Genomic DNA, 17557 nt, shown 5'->3' with positions numbered 1-17557 from the left:
GCCTTTCAGTCACACTTCAGTCCTCTGACTCTTAATCGAATGTCACTGAAATCAGTGCAAAGTCTGATAACAGGCATTTGGCGACAGAGGAGAAGTGGATCATTGCGCTTATATCAGTGAAACAAGTCACTTTAGGCATTAAAAGAACAATGCTACCTTGATTATGCAAAAGGGTTAGCTGGCCTCTCCCAGATCATTTCCTATGAGATCATATGCAGACTTGAAAACAGAAGGAACTGGTTTCAGGAAGTTTGGAAGTCTTTTATGGATTATATTAACAAGGCACAGGCTGTTCCCTAAAACTGATTGTACATCAAATTCCATTATGGCCACATGCCCTTGGTTGGAATGCCTTTAGCATATATGATAGTACAAACAGCCACCAAGAAAAGCAGCAATTCTGTCATTTGATCCCTGTGACTTGGCTGGTTTGGTTGGTTGTTGGGTTCTGAGGGGAGAAGAGGGAGTTAAAAGTACTGGGTATTAATTTTCTGGATGTGGATAGCACACAACACATTACAATGAGGTATCTGTTAGGTCCCCTAAACTTTAAAGCATCCTAAAGATTCTAGCCACAACTCTAAAAAGTTAAATAACTGCCTTACATAAGTTGGAAAAAAAATGCTACATTGCAAGATTGTGGAATGATATCTAATAATTATTAGAGGCCGATTTTGATATTTTTTCTCAATAACTATTAACAGAAAAACATATATCTACACAAAACCACACCAATGCTTGAAAAATACTTTTTTTTTCCCCTATATGAGGTCTTAGCTAATTCATTTACTACCAAACACTTTTCCCAGTAAGTTTAGTTACCGTACGTTCATTCTTGATATAGAAAATTAGAAAGCAAACCATAAACTGAACTCCTTTCCTAAGAACTAATGCTGTGCTTTTTCTTATATTTTAGAATTTTACATCTAGACATTATTTTCCTGGTGATGCATATGAATGAGGCAGATGCCTCACATGCACCGGGACTGCCCTGTGGTTTCAGGCAGGCCTATGAATCTATAAAACACATCTCAAATGCTGTAACGCTGTTCAGAAGTGCCAAGGCATTATGAAGGTTCTGGTTTCAGCATCTTTAGCAAGGCTTATGCATCACCTGGGTTTCATGTTAAACCCTCAGCAGTGCATAAATTGCATGCTGAGCTTCATAAGACCTGCCCTGTAAGAGGCTGAATTTCACTGTGAGAGGCAAACTAATCTGCTAATTGAATTAGCTAACATTCATCTATTAATAATTATATTAGCAGATTTTGGGTTCAGTTTAAAGGAGCACAGCATTTTCAAACGGCAGCTCTCAAAGTAATAAACAAGTAATAAACTTCCCTTCTGTTTACAGATGGAGAAAGAGAGGCACGGATAAATGCAGTTAATTGCCCAAGCCCAGCTAATCATTCAACAGCAGCAGCTATTGCATCCCAGTTAAGTGCTTCCCCCCACCAGGATGTACTTTCTCCTACCGTCTGCACTGCCCCTAATGCTAACATAACCTGCATCACTACTGCCATGGCTGGAAAACCAAGACATTTAGAATTAAGATTCTCCCACTGTCAAACTGCCATCTGTTACTAGAAATAAGACACATTTTTGTTCTTGTTGGGACTGAAGAGAAATAAAGGGCACCTGGGCAGAGGGAAGAAAAACTCACAAATTGATTACAATTATTCACTATCTGCTATTCTCTGTGCCAAAGAGGATACAACAATTAAAGGAAACCATTGCATTTGCCTAGCTAGGGGAATAACAACCCCTGATACAATCTCCCAGGAATCCATCCTTGGAGCCTTGCCCATCACTATTTATAACTGAATAAATATTAGAGGATTCACATTTTTTGCCTTGAAAAAACAAAACCTTTGGCCTTAACATTTCTTTGGGAAGTGCTTCGGAGAAGGCTATTACTCTGCAACAATGTTTCCTTCCATTAAAACTTCCTCTTAAAATACATGGCCCAAAGGAGGAACGCTAGACCTCAAATACACCACAAATACGGACAAGTCTGCCTGCAGGCATTTTGAGGCTTGGAATTTACCCAAAATATTATCCTTACAGAATTAACCAACTCTGTCAGCGTAGTTAACAGCCTCAAAAATTTTACTCTGACACGTCTTTGCTGGGAGAGCTCACCCATTGCATTGCTTTCCAATACATAAGGATTAATTATTCCCAAGGAATTAAACTGGAGCCTTTACACTTCTACATGCAAAAAAAAAAAACTGTTTGGAAGCCAATACTCTCCAACAAACTATCACTTCTAGGTTTCTATTACTCCTGGCTTTAGCCAAGCCCACCCTTCACCTCATCTCCTGATGTAAGCTGTGGTATCCAGAGCTCAGAAGAGCAGGCAAGCTACGGCTGACCATACAAACTCAGTATGCACTCAGGAATGCTGCTTAACACTGAGATCTGCCTGATGATCACCAGTCATCATAAAAATGGTGCAAGACAGGCAACACAACTCAAACACAAGCCTTTATCTGCTCTTCACTCACTACACGTTAATGCAGACACCACAGCCATCAGTTCTGCCGTGTGTATGACCACAGCTTCCTGGGACACTTACAAAAGACTGCTTTCACAGCAAAAGTCAAGATTGGATCTGTGATATCCCCCATCCAAGGCACAGCCCTTGACAGTGGCCAGTCATTTCAGAGAGGCATTCAACAAAAAGGTAGCTATTCAAGGCAAGTCCCTTCCTCACCTTATCATCGAGGTTGGCCTCTGCTTATAAATCCCTTTTAATTGTTTTCCTTCATCTTCACTGCTATAACTTTGCATTGTTACTATTTCATATAAATGTTCCATGCTTTTGAAACAGCGAATTTGTTACACATGACATCATTACCTCCCCCTGTGTAGACAAAATGATGCAGTTCCTCACTTAGAGCAATTTGTGCTAAACAACTGTAAGCAAGACTCCTATCAAGTGCTGAAGCAACAATCTCTTGAAAGGCAAATTTCCTCCCACCTGGCAGGCAGAATAATTTCACATGTCCCTATCAAAGTAAAACCAGAAGACCTAGGGGATATAGAGTCATTGCCTTTGCTAACATATTCAGCAACACTATTATCTTAATGACATATAATAGTCTCCATATTCATAACCTTTCACCAGGAGAAAGACTAATATGGCCGCTGAGCTGAAATAATTACCTCAGTCTGTACCATGTGTATACAGCTGATGTGTGTGTCCAAATGTCACTACATATAGGTTTAATGTCCATGAGCCACCATAGGAACCACAACATGGAAGAATTTTCCACTCTCCCAGAGAGCTATATTACTGTGCATATACTTACTCATAATCCTCAGCACATAAAACACTAACAAAAGGAAACATCAAGGTGGAAGACTTCCACATTACCAAAGCAATTTCTGACAGCCAGTTCAATCAAGGACAACCAGAAGGTATCTTTCCAATGTGTTAAATTCAGCTGAACACTGACTACACAGAATGGCCTCTTTCCACATCAGACCTCAAGTTTCAAAGGAAACTAAGCTAAGACTGAAGTTAGTGTCTGAACTAACTTAAAATACCTCCAGGAAAATAAAATACACTTAAATATATACATAAGAGCATTAATAGCATATCTCACCAGTTATGATGTCCCTGAGCCTGGAAGATGCTGCTTCTTCAGCTCCCGAGGGATTCTTTAAGTAACCAAACAGTTATCACAGGCACTGGAAAGACAGAAGTATTTATGGGTTGAAATGAAGAGGGCACCAAAGGCAGAACTTCACAGTACTGTAGCACCACTGACGAAGCTGACTTGCAGCTCCTTTTCTTTTTCCAGTGATGCAGGTCATTATTCCAATGAGGAAGAAGAAAACTCCAAGCGAGAAAGGGCAAACTGCAGTATGCATCCAAAGCCTCATTAAGGGAAAAGAGTCGCTTCCCCTTGCAGGGAAAACTGCTCCTCCATTAACCTGATCCTGCTACCGTGTGTGTAACTCAATCACAATGTAATGCAATTCTTAGAACAGCCCAGGAAGCACCAGCCACAGAACTGAGAATTTTAATAGCCAAACTGCACCGATTAATATGGAGCCAAACTTGATTATGCCCCCATGATTCTCTTCACAAAAAATATCTGAGGGAATTCCCTATTTGTTTTGGCTGTAGACCAGAACAGTGCCTTGACTGCTGGCTGCTTGCAGTCAAAGATGCAAAAACATTTGGCCATTTCTGCATAGCTGCTGGAATACATTTATACAGTTTTCGGTGACAGGTTGTTTGTCTGTCTTTACATATATTTAGCCACTTTCTGACTGTTACAGTGATAAAACAGCCACCTTCAAGTAATAGCCGGGATAAATAACAACAGTTTGGGCAGTATGTAATGAGACTACAAATTGCCTCTGAGCAATATCTCAGCAGGAGAACACATTCAGATATCCTGCTTGGAGTAATGTAAGCCAACTGGAAAGCTGCTGCGGGGCTCTGGTGGCTCCCAATCCCTCTCATCTACAAAGGCAGTGAAGAGAGAAAACTTCCAAAAGTCTATATACTTAAAAAACAAAAGGCTGATATGACAAGGTCCAGATAAATTTTATTTATCTATTAAACCAGGTGAAGAAAATTCTCTCCAAATGAGCTGCTTTCACAATCAGTCTTTAATTAGACAAATACAGTTTCCCTTCCCTGTTTCTCCACCTAATCAACACCACCGACAGACACGTTTAAGAGTATTCATTAGACTAACTGGCTTGAGCAGAATATTTGACAAAGCCCTGTAAAATATAACCCACCTTTGCAAGTGACATTGCATTTTTGTGCCATTTCTTCTAAAACCCTAAGCAGTAGTGCTGGGGCAGGAGGGTGGGGTGCTTATCTCAGGGAATTTTGGGGGGGTTGTTTTATACTGTCTGCCAAAAGAGGTCTTATGAAGACAGCATGTGATGGGATGATATGGGACTAAAAGCCTCCACAACACAAAAGGTGCTATGCTCCACCATGACTAAGCACAACTTGTAACCTGTAGTTTTGCAAAAGCAAGTAACACCTTTATTGGCCCAAGAACAGACGAGATGGAAAATCACAGCTGTGTTCAGCTGAGATGTCAGTTCCTACAGAAAATTTTAGCATAGACCTTCCTAAGACTGCATCAAAGGAAGGGCTGAAGACATCCACTTTTTCTGAGGCTGGCCAAATCCAGGAAATCTGGTAAAAGGAACAGAATTCCTCTGAGCATTGCAGAGACCCAGATTTCTGGATTATCTCAGCTTCAGTAAAACTCCCATTACAGTCAAAAGCAGTTGCATGTCCTAATCCAGAGAAAAATCTAGAACTACCCTTGCATCAACAAAACACAACTGCTCCAGTCATTAATAAAATTCAGTGACTGACATGCCATTCAGAAGTCCTGTATCTACATGAAGTGATCCAGTTCTTTCAAGTAGGAAATCAGCTTTTACGCTGCCCACCCAACATAACTTCTGTAGCTATGAAAAAAAGAAACACACTATAATTTACACATAATGAAGAAAATAAAAATTCAAAGTTGCAATATAATAAATAGCTTCAATTCTGTAACTTCCTGACTGCTGAGAAATATCAGACATAAAGCTCCATCTCAGTCTTAATCAGAACATCTCATTTCCATTCTAAGGCTTTCACTTAGCCTTGTTTCCTGTGATACCTTAACATCAAGTGCTCACATTCACAAGGTACTTAAGTATGTTAAGCATGCTCCTCACTAACCAAACAAGATTAGTTGCCTGCTTGAAGTTAGACAGACATTTTCTGAGGAAGAGCCAAAACATACATACATATGTCCAGAGCACACACACATACCTGACCAAAGACGCGTTTTTTTCTTTCATGGGCTGATTTTATTCTCTAGTCCAAAGCACAGTATCAAAAAAACATAATAAAAATCCATTATGCAACACCTCTTCAAAAATTCCTCAGTGAAACAAAATTAATAAATATACTTTACACTATCTCCTAATTGTAATGGTATTTTCTATGCATAAAGTCTGTATCTGTGCCATTAAATTTATCAAAACCTTAATGCTCTCCTAAAAGGAAACAATTAATGAAACATCTATAAATTAAAAAACTAAACATGATTGAACACTGATTACCAGATAAAATTTGAGACAGAGGAATGTTTTATCCATTTGTTGATATACTTTTATACTGGTTTATACCGATAAATACCAGTCAAGGACACCAGCAGCTAAAAAGATTGTATAAAACTAATCTATTTGGTTCATAGTCAAGCAATCTCTGGGTGACATGGCTAAAGAAAAACTGAGACTTAATTGTCATGCACCTCTTCCTGAAAGGAGACTAAAGTGTGGCAAAAATGGATTTACCTTATTATTTCTTTAATCTTTCCTATAGATCACCTCATCATTGTATTTAGTTCTATACCGACCAACTAATTAGCAAGTTGAGGGAAAACGGTACCAAACCCAAAAAGTTGTGGAAATACAAACTTTCTTTTCCTCTTCAAGTTGTTAATACTATCTTTCTTTCATAATTTTATAGCTAGAAATAGCTACTTCTAAACAGAGAAGCAGACCACTTACATTTTTATAAGCAAACGAAAGCATGACTTTCCATTGCCAGTTTCCAAGGTGAAAATCTGTTCTCTGTAGGCAGAGGGAAACGATCATTTTCAGAAAATAAAGTCATTACAGCTTAGCTCATAAGGCATTAGTCTAATATTTTGGAGAAATTCCTTCCCCTCAATTTAACTTGACCTAATTTTGTCTGTCAAATTAATGGTACGCTACCAAAAAAAACCAACACAACCCTGTAAGTTTTCTGAGCTAGTTCCTAAAACCTGAAGTGCCTCTAAGTTTTTCAGATCAACTTAGAGCACAACTTTTTAATGGTTTAGGCCATTTTGGTGACATGAATGAAAACAAAATCTCCTTCACTATTACACTGCTGCTTATTTGATATCAGGTCAACCCAGCTGATGTGAGCACAGGGGCTGTAGAATAAGGCTTGAGCTCTAGGAAAGATGAGTTGCAGGGCTTCACACACATCCTGTTTCACAAAGATGGGGGCCTACAGACCAGTCCCTTCGCTCATCAGTAATAGTGTCAGGATATTACATGCTGATTGGAAATTATGTTGAGGCACTGTAGTCTCTCACAGTAGGGCAATCCTGGCAGGCCTGTCCCATGGTATTACATGTATAAACACTTAGATGGTAGAGCCTGCAAACAAAAATGATGGCACTGAGGGCTACCAACTTCAATACCCCCAGAAGTGGCTTAATCCTCTTTTCCATAAGCTAAATAAGGAAACGAAATGCCTTCCTTCATTTCCACATCCATGAAATGCCATACCCTTTGAAGTGTTGTTTGGCCAAAATGCTGAGGACAACTCCCCCAGTTACGGCACAAATATTTAAATACTTACAGAAATAAAAGTTTGATTTCTGAACATCTTTGGAGTCCTGGCTTAGGGCTATTAAAAGAGGAGGTGTGAACAACAGCCAAGCAACTCATTGAAACCATATCAGGTATGGCACTGATTCAGAGGAAAAGTGCATGCGCTGAATTACGCTGCTTTCCAGCAACTCTGGCTGCAGAGCTTCCCAGGGATTCCTCGGCCTGGTTTTATTCAGCTCCTGAGATCAAAAGACATCACATCAAGTGTTATCTGGGCTGCAGACAGTTTAAGGGAGACAAATGAAAATATTTGTCAGTGCGCCCAGCAACACCATCTTCCACTTATGATCACCTCAAGAGACAACATGGAAACCACCACCCATCACAGGAAGTAGTTCCTCTTTGATGTGCTAATAGCAAGCAACCCACTATGCAGAACCACACATATACACAACAACATCTTAAATGCTAAATAAGGTAGTCATCCTCAGATGCAAACTCCCAACTCTTACACCTGACCAGGACAAAGAAGAAATCTGACAGAAAAGTGCCTGTCTGGACTTCCCAGGTGCTTTTGGAAGTCTCCCTTACGATGTAATTGTTCACAAGATTTTTTATTTACATACATATATATATTATATATATGTATGCATTATATATATTTATATACGACTGGTTAAAGCAACATAGTTAAGATGGCAAAACAATAATTCTGCCTGCCACAGAAAGGAAACTTCTTTTACACTTTTATCTTACATATTAAAATAAGTCCTCTAATTTCTCCTCCAACAGCATTTAGGAGAGACCTAAAGCAGTTTTGCCTGTTTCCACAGTATTTTTCACTACTGATATGAAAAAGCACAGTTAGCCATAACCTTGCTCAAAGTACAGCTTTTAGTCCCTTGCATAACTCAAACATGAAGCTGAATTTCTAACAATTTGTGTTAACAACAATTTGATGGCAACTCAACATGTGATATTCAATTATATGACAGGGGGAAAAAAGCAGTGCAGGTTATCAGCTGTCAGCCTACAAAAACACAGCATATGCATGGATGCTGCACATATAGGCAGAAGCCTGTTTTAAAACCTCTGATCAGACATTTTTGGTTAAAGCTCCCACCATCCACCCATCTATCTTACTGCCCCTGGCATCAATCACCAACAGAAACTTTTGCATTTTAGAAAAGAGTGGCTTTTATGAGGCTCCTGTGAGTCTTGAATATATTTACTCCAGAGAAGGTCATGTTCTATTTTACACATTTTATCCCTGACATTTTTGTTCTGTGTTTTTCTTTATTGGAGACTGAAAGATAGAGATTCTGTACATTTTTGTGGGACAACTGTATCCGGCACCCAGCCAATTCCTAAGCCAATATCAGCAGTGAATTTATAGCTCAAAGAAAAGAAAACTTTGAAGAGACAGGCGTTTGTGGGAGAGGGGGTTTGTTTGGTTTTGTTGTTTAAATCTGCAAAGCTGTTTTTTACAAGTTTGTCGTCGGGCTCACAAAGGAAGAGTGGAATTTAAGTCATCATCCTCTCTAGAAGGATTTCTAGGTCCTAGCCACACCATGCTGAACACCTCACCCATAATCCAGCTCCTGAAGCTGGGGTTATTCCTACTTTGGTACATCCTGGCAGGCCTATTGGGTGCTCCCTCCATGTTTAACTGACCATTGGTAGTCTATCTTTCTGTTGATAGAAAGATAACGGTCCAAGACAAGGCAGCTAACCAATGGCAGTGCCTTACAATTTGTTGCGCCAAAGTGAAGAGAGCAGTTAGACAATCAGATATGGCAGTGAACACCCTGAAGACAAGGTATTAAAAGATGTTCACACTCTGGCTGAGACTGCTCTGGCCCTCAGTTCATTCCCACACATTGCGGAAAGGGAGCCAGCAGCAATTCATTTTACATAAGCGTAGCTCCTGATCGACCCCAGCAGCCAAGTACATATACGAACATTCAGGACATACTCCCTTGCCCAATGGCCCATCCTTTGTTACATCCTTGCACAGCACAAGAAAAGCCCATGGAGGAATGGCTCCACAGAGTCAGCAGAACTGTGACACCCTGCAAGCACACCGTGCTCCTGCCAGTAACCCCCCCCCCATCCTGCTTTTTCAACTTCTGTAGCACCTCCAGAAAAGCGTACACATGCCTTTCTGTAGACTGAAAATCACAAGCAGGAAGTTCTTTCCATGTTTGGCTGCTCAAGATGTGCTGGTTTTAAAAGCACAACCTTCAGTTTTTCTCCTATTTGTGATGGAAGCATGTCTGTACCAGCTAAACATTTCACAGATGATTCCAGAACATCCCAGAATCATTCCCCATATAATTAAAGGTACATTTTTAAAGATTTTTATCCTCTTCCCAGTAGCTACAGTGTAAATCATAACCACCTTTATGAACAAGAAGCTTCTCAAAGACACAAATTCCACTCTGCTAGTTTCAGACTGGCATGGTTTACATCACTTATTAACGAAACATTGGGAAATCTCAGATTATAAAGGTGAGAAAGACTCTCTCACAGAATCCCACAATTCCAGGAAAAAAATTCTAGAGGCAGGCTCCTACAACAACCAGAAACAACTCAAACATTATTCATGCAAAAGAGGGCAGCATATAGCAAACATTTTGTATTTAAATGCTGCATCAAAGAATGTCTTGGGAACAGGGAAGGGAAGAAAACAGCTTTTATTGGAAAAGAGATCTTCTGAAGGTTTAAGACATTTTAGATGAAACATGTTTGGGAAAAAATTGAATGAGTAATTTGAAAAAGATGCAGCATCTTTTGTTGGTACTGCATTTTTTATTTGGTATGAGATTACTTTATTCCATAGATTGTAAGAGATGTTTAAGATTCTGTAGGTTTAGCATTACATCACTAATGGTTCATAATGAAATTCCAGGCAGTAGCAAAAAAAAAAAAGATTTAATGATAGTACCGCATGAGATATGGATACAGGGCCCTTTGTGCAGATTTACTGATAGGAATGTTGAATGTGGGTTAAAATAACATAGTTGTCTGGCTCACTTTGCATGCTAAAATGTCATGAGACAGAGCACAAGTTACGCTATTACTTGAATCTCTTTTAAAAAGTTAATCTAATTCTGCCCTTCACTGGATTTCTCAAAAGATTCATCATTTGCTATGCCTCTATGATGCCTGTTTTCCTAACCCATCCATATCCTTGATGACTAATATTTGCATGGGTTTAGTAGCATGTTTAATACTAGTTGAAACTAGAAGATTAGTCCCCTTCAAAGCAGTGTGACATAGTAGACAAAGCACTTTGTTGGCATCAACTCCAGTCTTGTGCTGTCACAAGAGTCATTTTTCTTTTTTGTGCTTCAGTTTCTCAGACTGACAAAAGGGAAAGCAATGCCAAGCTCCTTTGTAAAGAACTTTGACATCAGCACAGAAAAAGTAGTGTTTGACAGCTTGATCTCACTGCTATTTTATACTATAGAAGGAAGGTGTCTTTCAAAGATTTCTTTAAAAATAAGTAATAAGAAAGCTATTGAGCATCTTACGGATACATAGGGTTGGGAATTATTGAGAATAACCATCTATTGTCAGTAGGTAGATAACCTGAGTTTGGGAAAAATGACCTACTGGAGTCTGAAGTATGATAAATTGGCATTAATGTATAGGAATTTTTATAAACCCAAAGACGTTTACTGCAACCGCACTTGCTTTGGGACTAAAAGAAAGTTTAATATAGCATCTCAAATAATTGCTGCTTTGTTAATTCTCCAACAAACAGTTCCTGATTAGAGTAGTTCAGTTTTATGGTTCTATGACAAGGGCAAATAAAGCAAGCAAAACATTGCAGAAGTACTGAGGAGGAAAAAAAAGGTCTACGGAACAAGGTATTCAAAGAACAACCTTTGCTTTAAAACGCAGGAAGGGGCTGTGTTGCCAGATCTGTGACAACTCATGAATAATCCCAGGCTGACATTTGAGCACTAGCATAAAAAAAAAAATTAGAGAGGTGAATGAGCTGTTGAAAGTCTCCTCCTTTGAATACAGTAGCTTTGCTCATGGGTCACTCAGTGACCCATGTTGTAAGCGTCAGAGAGACCTGAGCTCACAGCAGCTTCTTCCATTAGGGTTCTGACCATGATAATGAGATTTGTACTAAATAAGGCGCTTCCACCTGGAAATTCTCCTGATCAGTGAACAGTGAGGGAAGTGCACAGCCCAGATTGTTGCAGTGGGCTAGATCCTGCATCTCAAGCTCCCACAGAATTCAATTTCTGTCTCGTGTGCATTTCAGATAAGCACAGTGCACAGCTTTTCATTATTTGGCTTATTTTATATATATATATATATATATATATATATATATATATATATACACACACACACATATACATATAAAAAAAAAAAAAGAGGAAATAACCCCAGCACAGAAATACATTCCAGATACGAAAAAAGATATATGGATGTGTATGAGGACAACAGAAAGAAGAACACAGCAGACCCCATCTTTAGCTCTTTATGTGGCACAATTTTTAATTCTGCTTAAAAACTGATCTGTAAAGAGAGAAGATATGAATTTTCTGTTAAGCTTATAATTAGTGCTTTGCTGGCTTTTACAGTTGAAGAAAAACCTGAGTATGTTTACAATTTATTCTGTTTTCAAAAGCTTTTAATGATTTTGGGCTGCTTGTGTTGAGCTGCGGTAACAGCATTTGATTTCCAGGGTAACAACAGCCAGGTCTAAAATATCCTAATTGGACATCCAAGAATCAAGGCATTTCAAAAATAACTTGGAAAAACCCTGCCCTTTGTTTTGGCCTCTTCTCTCTGACAGAAAGAGCATCCACTTGCCAAATTGAGTAAGGAGAAATATGAAAGAGCAAACAGACCTTTGACCTATTACAAGAGCCAGACTATTGTTTTATATCCCATGACTGTCTGTGACAGTATAAAACATGAATTTAATAAGACTCTTTGGGAGCTGTAAATTGTGCATGCATACTCATTCTGGGGCTCAAGATTTTTGTGTGGTGTTTTGTTCAACTGGTCCATTTTACTCTAGAAGAATGGTGACTTTTCATTAAACCATTGCAATTTCTGTGCATAGTTCTCAAGTCTGCCAATAATGACAAGTCAAAATAAGTAGGCCTGAAATGTACTTGCACTGGTTGACACTGCATTCAATTGGAATCGATCTAAGATGTTGGAAATACTACAGTATGAAATGAAACACTCTGCATTTAAGCACTAAATGTTTGTACTGGATTTACAGACATCTAGTAGACCAGGGTATAGGACATCCAGAAAGCTGGTGTATTACAGCCAGAGACTATGGCTAAAAACAGTCAAGAGCCAAAAATCAGTGAGACTGCCAAATCTGAGAACCAACTACAAGTGGATAGGAGAGAAGCTTTGTCATCAGTTTCAACAGAGCCAGAAACTGCATCTGTTTCTTACATGCTAACTTTTGCTTTTCTTCACAATCACTAGAATAATTTCATTTTAAAGGAATCACAAACACTTATTCTGACCATATATTTGAAGTTGAGTTTTTTTAATACATATAAAGGTTGGTCTCCTAAATCTATTTTTAAATCTAAATTCTGTGGTGTTTTACAGACAAATTGTTTGGCAACCTGATCCAAAATTCACTGAAGACCTTCAATCAGGCCCTTCATCCTGCAACTACTGAGACCAAGTGCTGCCAAATTATACCCTTACATCTTTGTTTCTGTAAAGCAGCCAGGACCGTCCATGCTATGGAATGGAGGGAGCTAAAGGACTCCCCTGGTCTGTGGAGTCTCAAACTCCAACTCTATTACCCTACCAACAGCTCCTTGGAGGGATTCTTCACATTGGAAGTTATGAAAATAAATGTAAAATATATGCTTACACATCGTAAAAGTGAGGGGGGGGGGGTCCATTTTAGACTTCAAGATTAAAAAAATTATGCCATGAACAATAAAATGGAACTTACAAACCCCTAAACAATAAAGGGTTATACACTGTGGAGCTGTTTCAACTTTCCTCATGAAAAATGAAAAATGCATGAGAAATGCAGAAAGTCAGCATTTCTCCAATTTATCAACTTCTCTATACCCTTTCTGCATGCAGCAGCTGCATATATTAGGGTTGTCCCTCAGCTGATAGAAAAAAAAACAAAACTAAAAGATCATCATGTAACAAGCCTACTAGTCCTGAACTAGGTTTCTAGATTTCCCTTTCCCAATTCATGTATAAATTAAGACAAAACCCTGAGGTTCACTATGCCTCAGTCTCTTCTGTGTAAGCCAAATGATACTTTCAGTGAGGACTGGCACAAAATTCACATTTGTAAAGATCTTTGAGAACTTTTAAATGAAAAGTGCTTTTTTATGAAATGTATTATTAATGACATCTCACCAGAAGGACTCTATACTTGAATGTTGTAAGACTATTCTTACTTATTATAAGCAGCATTTTTCTTTTGGTTTTTACCTTCAGCAATTAACAGTCTAACTGAAAGGGTGAGGTCAGCTCTCACTTCTGATTCCCAAATTTCTGGGGACATTTACCAACTATTTCAACAAGACCCTTCCGTGTGCTGCACACCTGCCATAGCACCTACCTTCCCCAAATGACCAATCACTTGTATCAAAACTTAACTGCCCTACCTCAAAGACAGCAGAACTTTATATGTATATATAAGTACTAGTAGTTGATTCAAACAGGAGTTAAAACCCAATTTCAATAGATACTTATGTCTCAGTTTACTATACACTGATGGTCTGCTCAAGAGAAATCCACTTTTTCTACTTGGAAACTGAGTTATTCCTCAAATTTTCTGTACTCACGCAAGGCACCATGACATTTTTCTTACTTCTCTACTTGTAAGACGATACAGACTGACTGCTGACTTTCACATTGGCTCTCAACAAAGGAGAACTACAATCCTAAATCATTAACTCCTCCTTTGCATTGTAGAAAAGGTATCTTAAAAAATAAGTTGTTGCTTAACTGAATTCACTTTGTACAGCAAGAAATTCCTAACAGGTAAGAGAACATATTCTCTTGGGAGAATGCTGTGGGAGGATTGCAATTGTGGCTCCATCTCTCTGTATTATAATGAATTAAGCCAATGAAACTTCCCTCTTGGCAGAAGGTACAGGATTGCCCCATTGCTGAATGAGGTTGCATCACTGCTAATCCACTGCATGTAAAACAGAGCTTGACTGCACATGACAGAAAGAATATGAGTAATTCACAGCAGCAGTAGTCAGTATAGAAGAGAAAAAAGGCTTAGCCAGAGAGGGAGCAACCACTTTCTCATCCCCCTGATCCTGCAGCCATGGCAGATGAAGCATGGCACAAAGCTAAATAGCAGAGTTAACATTCATCTGTTTCCTGGGACTGGTGTGGAAGAGTTCAAGAAGTGAACTTCAGAAGACCTCTGTGGTTGGTGCTTGCTGTTGGCCAGTCATGCTCCTCTGTAGCCATCCTTTCTGCTTTACTCTTCCCCAGGGTGTATACAGACATTGTACATCCATGTACATCAGGTATGGAGATACCAAAACATGAAGAAAGAGCAACTCTCATATTCAATCACACCCAAAATGCCACTGTCATTATGGCCATCAGCCATAGATTTCAGAAGTCTGAATCCAAGTCATTTGCCAGAGGATACACAGGAAAACTCGAAGGGAATGATAGGTCTCCCAAATCATAAGCAGTACTTTATTCATTAGGTAACATTTTCTCTGAGATCTCTTTGTTGTTGCATCTGGGGGGAAGCTAAACATTTAAGCAGCTTTAGCAGTACAATTCTGCTTCTGCTGCCTTAGAAATTTTAGTTACGCATAAATCTGTGTGTTTTACTAATGGCATCATATATCTTCCCAGGCATTTCTAATTCAGCCCCTGTTGAGCTATCTAGGTACTTTATCACATAGGGTTACTCTGTGTCAGGTATTAATATTAAGACACTGTGTCTTGTCTTTCATAGGAAAGTACATGTTCTTATCTAAATTGCTGAGACTAATAACTTAAAATATTGTCCCTGCAAACATATTTGAGTGCTGTCTATTCAGACAACTAGCGGTCTTTCTTTTTTTTTCTTCCCTCCCAGTGAGTGAACATAAATTAAGTCTTCACAAGAATTAACCCAAGAATAAGCTGCATTCCCAATTTAGAGGAAGGGAAGAAGGCTGTACTGTAACAAGGAAACTCATGTCTCATCTGACTGGGACCACATGTCACACCAGGCAGGACTCCCAAGGGTAGTACAGTCCTTTTGTTTCCCAGTAAACCCATGCCTGCAGACACATGCACTAGGAAACAGAATTTCTTTCTCCCTGGAAGTTTCTTTGTTGGAAGTAAGCAGTATTACACATAGTCCCCATTGCTTAATCCATTCAACTGAGTATGTGCTTTAAAACTTGGATATGTGACAGTTAAGATTGCTTTCAACTGATAACTGGCCTAAGGATGTCCCTTTGCTTATTACCTCTTTGATCCAGATAAGCATTTGGCTGTTTAATCGGTCACAAACCTAAAGCAGAAAGAGAGAACACTCAAAAGCCTTGCAACCCCACATATTTAATTTAGCCTAAAAGCAATTTCTGGGCAGAAAAAGAAAATTTAATTAACTCTTTTCTATAAAATGTATGGTAATATGTGTAGCAAGATCTTATGCATTCCTTTGAAGCTTGTCATACATTCCTGAATACCTTCGACAGCCTAAGAAGTTATGTGTCTGCTTCTGATTAGATAATTGAAATAAATCTACACCAAATAAATTCAGATCTCTTAAAATAAACTGCAGAGGTACATGAACTTCGTAAAATGCATGTAGTATTTCAACCAAAAGGCATTTCTGAGAAAAAAAAAAAAATATATCTATCACAAAGGAATTTATTTATCTATTTTTTTCCATGCATGTAGACTGCAGTTAGCATCCAAATTTTAATCCAGACTTAATTCCAGTTAGCATCAACTACAGTTCCTATGTGAACTGAAAACCACAACAGTACAGGGAAAATGCATCTTTTATACTTATTGCTTTCTCCATTTCAAACCTTATAGTTAAATGTTCATTGAAAATGGGAGATACCACAGTGTCATCACTCACTCCAAGTGCAGCAAATATTTGCCCACTACTTCAACTTGAGACAACACTGACAAACTATAGGGAAGACCACTGCTTCACACAATAAATCTCTATTCACTACACCTAACCCAACAAACCACCAACTAATCCACATCTCAGTACTCTTTCTGCCAGAGTACAAATCCTAGAAAAGTACGTGTCTGTAATATATACTACAATGCAATGTATATATAGACACAGATGGCAAGAAAATTGTATGTATGGCTTGGCAATACGTGAAGAGAATGAGGAGAATTTGACAGAGTACAACTGAGTAATAGCTGGTTAAAGCCATGCAGCTACCTAAGGTTCAAAAAGAGCACACAGACATCAAAGCTTTCTGTGAAATGCTGAGAGTGACCACATAAACCTGAGCAGTGCTGATCAGATGGATCTTATCACACTTTTACCACCTCCCAATCATTGTGCGATTGCCTACTGAAACCGCAGAGAGGAGGGACACACATTGAATGCAAGATGAATCATCTTGATAAAAATCCTCATAAACCGAGAGCTTACAGCAAGACAGCCAAACAGAAACCTGAACACATTGAGTTTCAGAGTGACAGTCTTCCAAAGATGTTAAGAAAATGTTGTACTTGAAGCAGCCAGAACTTCTTCAGAAACAAGTTATCCAGCAGTCACAGGGCACTAATACTCCCCATGTGCTTGTTCCTGGGACACTGGTACTGCCAGATCCAACAGAGGTCAAAACAAACAAGCAAGTTTAGGCAAAGGGATGGCACAGAACAGGGCTCTGTTGAAATCACTCCCAGACATCTGTCTACATTGCTTAGGAGCAGGCCCAGTCCAAAGCACAACTGGTGTTGACAAGATATATGCAGACTTGTAGAACATCCCAGGTCACCAGCCCTGCATGGAGGTACATGAAGTCAAAGAACTGATTAAGCACCTGACATTCAAGGGAAAATATCAAGAAATGGTGATGAAAGATGCAACAGAGAGGCCTATAAGAGCACTCATTTAAAAATATAGCTTCCAGTCACAAGAGACCAATTTAAAAACATGTTATGGAGCCCTGTTCGAGAAGTCAAGCCTCATCAAATTCATCGGCAG

At 39.0% G+C, this 17557-nt stretch overlaps 1 protein-coding gene across 7 annotated transcripts in view; it reads right to left on the bottom strand.

Moving 5' to 3' along the window:
• Positions 1-17557, bottom strand: part of CALD1 (caldesmon 1) — a 197571-nt gene that overhangs the window by 154382 nt on the left and 25632 nt on the right. For 6 of the 7 annotated variants that reach the window (XM_065683086.1, XM_065683116.1, XM_065683135.1 and 3 more), the window contains exon 2: positions 3612-3696. The exons of the other annotated variant lie outside the window; for it this stretch is intronic. The gene's annotated coding sequence lies outside the window, so the exon portion shown is untranslated. The remainder of the gene's footprint in view (positions 1-3611; positions 3697-17557) is intronic. 7 annotated transcript variants of the gene reach the window in all.

This window comes from Lathamus discolor, chromosome 1 (genome assembly GCF_037157495.1).
Source record: "Lathamus discolor isolate bLatDis1 chromosome 1, bLatDis1.hap1, whole genome shotgun sequence".
NCBI classification, from domain to species: Eukaryota; Metazoa; Chordata; class Aves; order Psittaciformes; family Psittacidae; genus Lathamus; species Lathamus discolor.
This window is presented reverse-complemented; position numbering and strand designations above follow the sequence as displayed.